Raw genomic sequence first — 8,106 nt, forward strand, 5'->3', positions numbered from 1 at the left:
GGTTAAACCCCCCCCCCTCTGGCAAAATAAAAAAAAAAAAAAAAAAAAAAGGCAAACCAAAACAAAACCTCTGTAAAAAGCCCTGGCTGCATTGAGTGAAGGTAAGAAGACTGTGTTCTTTGTCAAGCACCTCCTATTAGCACAGTACTCTGAAAAAGCCGAATACTTTTCTGGGTATATTATCTTACTTAATGCAGCAAGCACCTTGTACATAGTGGATCAAAATACTAACTCTGGGGACAGCCTTCTAGAGTTTTACTATTGCTTTGCAGCATTCTTCCCATGGAACAGTTTATTCAACTTTTTTTTTTTCAAGAGAAATTTTTGCTATAGGGCACATGCACTCACCAGAGAGACAGGCAACAAGAAATCACCCCCCTAGAGAGGATGGCCACTCCACAGTCCCTTCTCCATTATCTTGGAATTTGGGGCAGACACGCACAGGCGCCCAGCGTGTTTCAAGCCACCAGGTCCGGGACTCAAGCTGTAGTCAGCCATGTGGGAGTCCAGTGACGTAACTATTACACCATCTGCTGGTACCATACTTAACCTTTTCGTAACTTGGTTTCCTCATCTGTAAAATGGAGTGAAGAAAAGTACCAACCTAAAAAGGCTACAGTGAAAACAGAGGGAGTTAATTTACATAAGTCCACTGACTGTTGTCTGCAGTTATTATTAACAATAATAATGGAATAGAAGCTGCCCTACAGTGCTACACCTATTAAGTTCAAGGTCTGGATTTGAAACCACTTTTTTTTTTCTAGTTCTTAATTTTTCTAACTTTCTTTCCGCATAGTATTTAGGGTGATCTTCCTAGAATGGAAGTATCCCTAGCTTGAAATTCTTCCATAGCTCCCGACTCCCTTAGGATCAACATAGAAGTTCCTCATGTGCTTGCTTGGTGCTATGGCCTGGATGCCCCTCTCTGGCTTAACTAACACTTTTGTGCCCCTCTCTCTTTACCCCCAGTTAGTCTGGCTTTGTTTCTGTCCCTTTCTCCTTCAGGACCTTTGCATATGCTCTCTGAAGCTTACAGTACCCTTCCCCCTTACTAACTGGCTTCCTTGAGGGTTCTGCAGGACCTAATTAGGTCCACGTATTACCCTTACATTCAGGAGAAGTAAAGGGTATATAACTTCCCTTTCATAACACACATTCTTTTTTGGTTTTGGTTTGTTTGCTATAGGGCATATGTATATAAAACTAAAAAAAGCCACATGTGTTTATCAAATTTTGCCCCCCAAAAATAAAAAAAATTGCATGGCGCCAGTCATTTTCACATCTTCAAACAATTTACATCCCAAAACAACTGGCTTTACTTTCCATTTCCTCTTCCTCCATTCTGTTTACATTCCATTTCCTCTTACCCCGTTTTCTACCCTTTAAAATAATAAACCTGAGGCCAATTCAAAGTCACAACTTCTCCATCAAAAAAATTAAACCCACCTGTGTATTTATTATGTTTATTTCTTATCCACAGCCTTCCCCACTCAAAAAAACATATTTAACCAAACAAGTCCTGGTACATATGTACCCACCACAAGAATCAGAGACAGAGAGAGAGAGTGGCAAAGTGAGAAATCACCCCCTGGAGTGTGGCCACACCGCAATCCCTTCTCCGTCAGTCTCCTCTCAGGATTTTGGGCACACATGTGCACATGACTGGTGTGATTTTTAAGCCACTAAAACTGGGACTCAAAGAGCAGAGTTGGCCCTGTAGGATCCAGCGCCTTAACCTCCATGCCTCCTGCTGGTCCCATAACATGCTTTCTTTACTCCTTTTAATTTCTTGACATTGGTCTTTCCCATTAGACTCCAAGCTCTGTAAGGCAAGGACTGTTACTGTCTTCATTAGTGGTCAACCTTGAAACCTTGCCTAGTACCTGACATATTGTAGACACTGAGTACATATTTGTTGGTTTGGATTGAGCTCTACCAGGTGTAGACTTAATCCCTAGAACAGTAGAATGGATGATATGTTGTTTTTGCCTTTTTCCTGGTTCTTTGCTCCAAATAGCTGAAAACATAAAAACCTGTTCAGTTTTCGCAACTCACTTCTCTGCATTGATAGAGGTTTTCAGACTATTGTGTTGTTAGACATTCTCACTGCCCAGCTTTTCAGAGATGAAATTCTTTTCTTCTGATTTTCATTTTATCTTGATCCATTTTTTCCTCAGGGAGCATGGCTGTGACCTCGAGTTGGAAATCAGGCTAGAGAGCAGTGTGCTGGCTTGTGTTCTGTAAATGGTCTGCATTGCTTCAACTGCACCTCTCACAAAACGGGAGGACAGGAAGAGGCAGCTCAAGCCCATCCCTTAATTCACCCGTACCCCTTGCCAAGCAGCTACTGAGAGATGGGAACTGCACTCAGCTGAGTGCAGCTTCTAAGCCTGATGTTGACCCAGTCCCACTACTCCACTGAGTGCAAAAGAATCACTCGCTGGGAGTCTAAAAAAAAAAAAAAAAAAAAAAAGTATAGTTAAAAATATTAAGACATAACGTATATAAAATTAAGTCCATATTCTGAGATCCCCAGCATCAGCATGCTTGTGCACCTTCCCAGAAATTGTTCCCCAAAGATTGCAATATTTTGCCATGTTAGGTTGACTATTGAAATTATTTCAGGGCCGGCAGGTGGCATAGTGTTTAAGGGCACTGGACTCCCATATGGCCAACCATGGTTCAAGTCCCAGACTTGGTAGCTTGCTTTCTCACTTTCTCTCTCTCTCTCTCTGGTCAAAGTAAAAATAAATAAAGTTAAATAAAGTAATCCTTTAAAAAAAAAAAAAGAAATTAGTTATTTTAGGGCCAGAGGGTAGCATGGTGGTTAAGGTGCTAGAGTCCCACATGGCTGACCATGATTCAAGTCCTGGACCTGGTGGCTTGCTTTCTCACTCCCCCACCCCCCACTTTCTGGTAAGCGTGTATACCTGTAACAACAACAACAAAAAAAAGATAAATATATTTACCAAAATAATTATTTTTAAAAAGAAAATCTAATTATTTCTTTTTTTGGAGAGGTTTTTGCTATAGGGCGCTTGTACTCACCAGAAAGACAAGAGAGACAGACAGAAAGCAAGAAATCACCCCCCCGGGGGGATGGTCACGCTGCAACCCCTTCTCCATTCTCCTCTCTGGATCTTGGGCACACAGGCACATGTGCCTGGTGTGAGTTTAAACCACTGGGTCCAGGACTCGAACTGTGGTCAACTACATGGTAGTCTAGCAATATAGCCATTCCACCAAGTGCTGGTCCCAATTATTTCATTTCTTACCTTTTGTTTTTACTGGCTTATCATTCAGGTAATTTTATTGCAGAGAAGTTGGAACATACAGAAAAGTAAAACTTACACTGGGCACATGTGTGTGCCCAAGATCCCAGGAAGAGAAAGAAGGAGGAGGGATTGTGGCGTGGCCATTCCCCCCAGGGGGTGATTTCTTGCTTTTTGTCTCCTATATCTCTCTTTGTGTCTCTGGCAAGTATACACACCCTATAGCAAAAATGTCTCAAAAAAAATGTGTAGACACTGAAGGGTCATTACCGGTACTCCTACCACTCAAGGCCTATTCTACTTTGAATGACCAGAATTCCCAGCATTTCTTTATCAAACTATGTGTGGTGTTCTGCTGGTTCATTTTGAGGACCTCTCATATAAAGAGGCTTTTGTAGATACTGCTGTACTCTCTTGGAATGGCCTCCAGGCAAACACCTGTGCCCATTCCTTATACCTCAGTAAATCACTGCCACCCTCTTCCCTCTCCATGGTCCCTGTAATATGCAAGACATACCTTATATGCAGATATCTGTGTACTTAACTATCTCCCTAAGACACTCTCTCGGTGAGCTCTTTGAAAGCTTAGACTGCATTTTTCCCACCAGAGTGCCTGGGACAGAACAGGCTATTAGTAAATGTTTGTTAAGTGAATGAATAAGTAAACAAATTAATGAAATCTTGCTGAATAAAACCTATGATTACTGTCAGGAATGGACAACTCCTGCTATAGTCAGTCTGACCTGTTGGGTGACAAAAGGAAAAGGCATTTTAGAGTTTTGTTTGTTTGTAATTTGCTAGAAGGCCTGTGCACTCACCAGAGGGGGAAGGGGAGAAAGAGAGCGAGAGAGCAAGATAGAGAGAGAGAAAGTGAAAAATCAGCCCCCAAAGGGATGGCTGAGGGTAGCATGGTGGTTAAGGTGCTAGCGTCCCACATGGCTGACCATGATTCAAGTCCTGGACCTGGTGGCAATCCCTTCTCTATTCCCTCAGGATTGTTGGTGTACACACATGCTCAATATGACTTTCTTTTCTTTTTTTAATTTAGTTTTTTTTTTCCTTTTTGGTCACAGGGCTCATGCTTTCATTGGAGAGAGACAGAAAGAGACAGAGAGAGGGAAAGTGAAAAAACACCCCCTAGCAGGGGTGGCCACAGAGTGACTTTCTTTTTTTCTTAATTTTGTTTAACTTTATTTATTTATTTTTATTTGACCAGAGAGGGACAGAGCGAGAGAGAGAGAGAGGGAATGTGTGAAAGCAAGCTCCCAGGTCCCGGATTTGAACCACGGTTGGCCATGTGGGAGTCCAGTGCTCCCAACCACCATGCCACCTGCTGGCCCTCATGGAGTAACTTTCAAGCCACCAGCTCTGGGACTCAACCACTCAGTCGGCCACATAGGATCCAGTTGTCTTAACCTTCACGCCACCTGTTGGACCCTGCTTTGTATTTTTTACTAAATGCTTTTACATAATTTTTAATTTAACCTGCCATATGAAGTCCCCATTGTTATTTTTATATTAGGAAGTTATTATAGATTGAGCATCCTTTATCTGAAATGCTTGAGGCTGGAAGTTTCAGGTATCAGATATTTTGGATTTTGAGATATTTGCATATATGTAATGAGATATCTTGGGGATAGAACCCAAGTTTAAAGATGAAATTCATTTATGTTTCATGTACACCTTGTAACACATAGCTTGAAGGCAGTTTTATACAATGTTTTTGTATTGCAACCGGTCACATGAGGTCAGGTGTGGAATCTTCCACTTGTGGCATCATGCTGGCACTCAAACACTTTTGGATTTTGCAGCATTTGGGATTTTATATTTTGAATTAGGGATGCTCAACCTGTACTATATTTGAATTGGAAAAGAAGAAAATAAAGATTGTGCTGAAAAGTGGGAGAGAATTTATTTGGAAGGCTATCTGAATGAATTTCCAATACCCTGCATTTCTTCTTTATAAAGGCAAGAGGGGAACCAGCAGTTAGCGTAATGGCTATGTCGCTGGACTCCCACGTAGTCGACTGTGGTTCATGTCCAGGACCCGATGGCTTAAAACTCACGCCAGGCGCGTGTGCTTGCGTGCCCAAGATCCCGAGAGGAGAATGGAGGAGAAGGGATTGCGGCGTGACCATCCCCCCTGGGGGGTGATTTCTCGCTTTCTGTCTCTATGTCTCTCTCTGTCTGTCTGGCGAGCACACGCACCCTATAGCGAAAACCTCTCCAAAAAAAAAAAAGAAAAAAAAAAGGGCAAGGGAACTAGCATTTGCGGGCATAGTATCCCAGGCAAATTACTTAGGTATCTAATTTAATTCTTCCAACAACCCAATGGACTATTCTTATGTCATAGCTGAAGAAACTGAGACACAGAGCTGAATTAGTTTATCCAAGTTCAAATAGGTAAAAAGAGGCAGAGTCAATATTTAAATCCAGGACTGTCATGACTCTAATTAATTTTCTATTATACAAACTTCTTTGTGTAGAGATTCATTTGTAGAGGGTTATGACCCACTGTAAAAATAGTGAAACTCAGGGACCAGCAGATGGCGTGATTGTTACATTGCTAGACAGCCACATAGTCAACCATCGTTCGAGTCCTAGACCTGGTAGCTTGAAACTCATGCCGGGTGTGCGTGTGTGTATGTGTGTGTGTGTTTGTACCTGAGATCCTGAGAGGAGAATGGAAGAGGAGGATTATGGCGTGGCCACCCCCCCAACGGGTGATTTCTCACTTTGTGTCTCGTCTGTCTCCAGCAACCACACATGCCCACCCTATGGCAAAAATCTCTTCCAAAATAAATAAATAAATAACTGGTGAAACTTGTAGGCATGAAAATTTGGGAATCCTACCTACTATCATTACTACTATTTCATCTATCTTCAGTTCAATTACTTTTTTTGTTTTTTTTTGCCATAGGGCATATATGCTTGCTAGAGAGAGAGAGAAAGAGAGAGAGAACCCTCCAGCAAGGTTTGGTCATCAGCTGATCAGAGTAAGCATAGACCACACAACAGTGGTTCTCCCCCTGAGTGTTGTTGCCCCTCAAGGGACATTTAGTAATGACTGGAGGTCATTTTGATTGTCACCATTTAGGGGGTGCTATCCCCACAACGAAGAATGATCAGGTCTGAAATGTCAGTAGGGCCAGCCGTGGTGGCGTAGTAGTAATGTGATGCTCTGCAGTACTAAGCCCACCTTGGAAGGGTTTGAGTTCTCTTCCTGAGGTCTCCCTTGTGATGTCGTCTGGCAAAGGATGGGGGCGATTTAGGCATGAAAATCCCAATGCAAGTGCCTGTGTCTCTCTCACTCTTTATCTTTCTTTCTCTCACATAAATAAATAAATAAATTTTAAAAATAGCTAGCACATAGCTATTGGAAATATTTAGACTAATCGAGTTCATTGGCAGAACAATTGAATGGGGGGGCGGCGGAAGGCATGGAGGGCAATCATGGATGCCAGGGACAATGGAGGAGGAAGATGGGACATGGCAGAGGGTGGGGGATGGGGAATCAGGGATGGCAAGACAAAGGGCAAGGTATGCAGGATGTAAGAATTAGAAAATTACTTGCTGAGAACATGTATGGTGATGTGCTTGATTGAACCAATGCACAGTGTATTTTGGATGGAAAATTCATTGGTGTGTTGTGATGGTGTATAGTGAATTAAGGTAGAAAATAAAAATTAAAAAAAAAAAAAAACAATAGCTAGCACAGGCCCCAGAAGGTAGTGTACTGTTTACATCACTGGATTTCCACATGCCTGACCACAGTTCTAGTCCTGGATCCGATGGCTTGAAAATCACACCAGAAATATGTGCATAGATGTCCAAAATCCTAAGAGAATGGAGGAGAAGGGATAACAGTGTGACCATCCTCCCTGGAGGGTGATTTTTCACTTGTTTCTCTGTCTCTGTTTCTCTCTTCTCTCTCTGGTGAGACCACATGCCCTGTAACAAAAACTTTAAATAAATAAATAAAAATTTAAAAATTAGCTAGCTCGGGAACCAGCAGTTAGCGTAATGGCTATGTCACTGGACTCCCACGTAGTCGACCGTGGTTTGCGTCCCGGACCCAGTGGCTTAAAACTCATGCCGGGTGCGTGTGCGTGCGTGCCCAAGATCCCGAGAGGAGAATGGAGGAGAAGGGATTGCGGCGTGACCATCCCCCCTGGGGGGGTGATTTCTCGCTTTTTGTCTCTATGTCTCTCTGTCTGGCGAGCGCACGCGCCCTATAGCAAAAATCACTCCAAAAAAAAAAAATTAGCTAGCTCAAAGTAATCCTTAGAAAAGTAAAAGATAAACAAAATGTTAGGGGCTAGTTGGTGACAGCAGTAAAATGTGACATTCTGCAAAGCAGTCTACATGGGAATTTTCCCAGTTCAAATCTGGAAACCTCCCTGAGTAAATCAGACACATGCTTGCCCATGATCTAGGGCTGGCTGAGGGCTGGGCTGGATCGCAGCGTCAAGACTATGTTGGAGGTATTGTGTCTCTCTTCCTGTCTGTCTTTGTCTCTCTTGCTCATGGAAGAAATAAATGAATAAACTTAAAAAAATAATTGTCAGCAATGTTGAAGGTGATAAAACTCTGCCCTAGAACAGCTGGATTTCATGCCTTACTTCTCTATAGCAGGTGAAAGACCCACAGTTAGCTTCCAAAACAGACCTAGTGATGAGCTTTATTCTTTTAGAACTGTTTTTCAGTAGCAACAAATATTGGTTAATCACCAGGTTTTATTCAGAGTTTAGTATTAAGCAAAATTGGGGATGCAGAAAGTCATTCGATGTGGTCTCCTTACTCAGGGCGTTTAGATACTTCTGGGGGAGGGAAA

General features: G+C 42.4%; 1 protein-coding gene across 1 annotated transcript in view; it reads left to right on the forward strand.

The window, feature by feature from the left end:
- The window catches only part of MRPL48 (mitochondrial ribosomal protein L48), a 70,918-nt gene that overhangs the window by 53,196 nt on the left and 9,616 nt on the right, over positions 1-8,106 (forward strand). The window lies entirely within an intron of this gene.

The sequence above is a fragment of the Tupaia chinensis genome, unplaced genomic scaffold, assembly GCF_000334495.1.
Source record: "Tupaia chinensis unplaced genomic scaffold, TupChi_1.0 Scaffold000047_1, whole genome shotgun sequence".
Taxonomy (NCBI): Eukaryota; Metazoa; Chordata; class Mammalia; order Scandentia; family Tupaiidae; genus Tupaia; species Tupaia belangeri.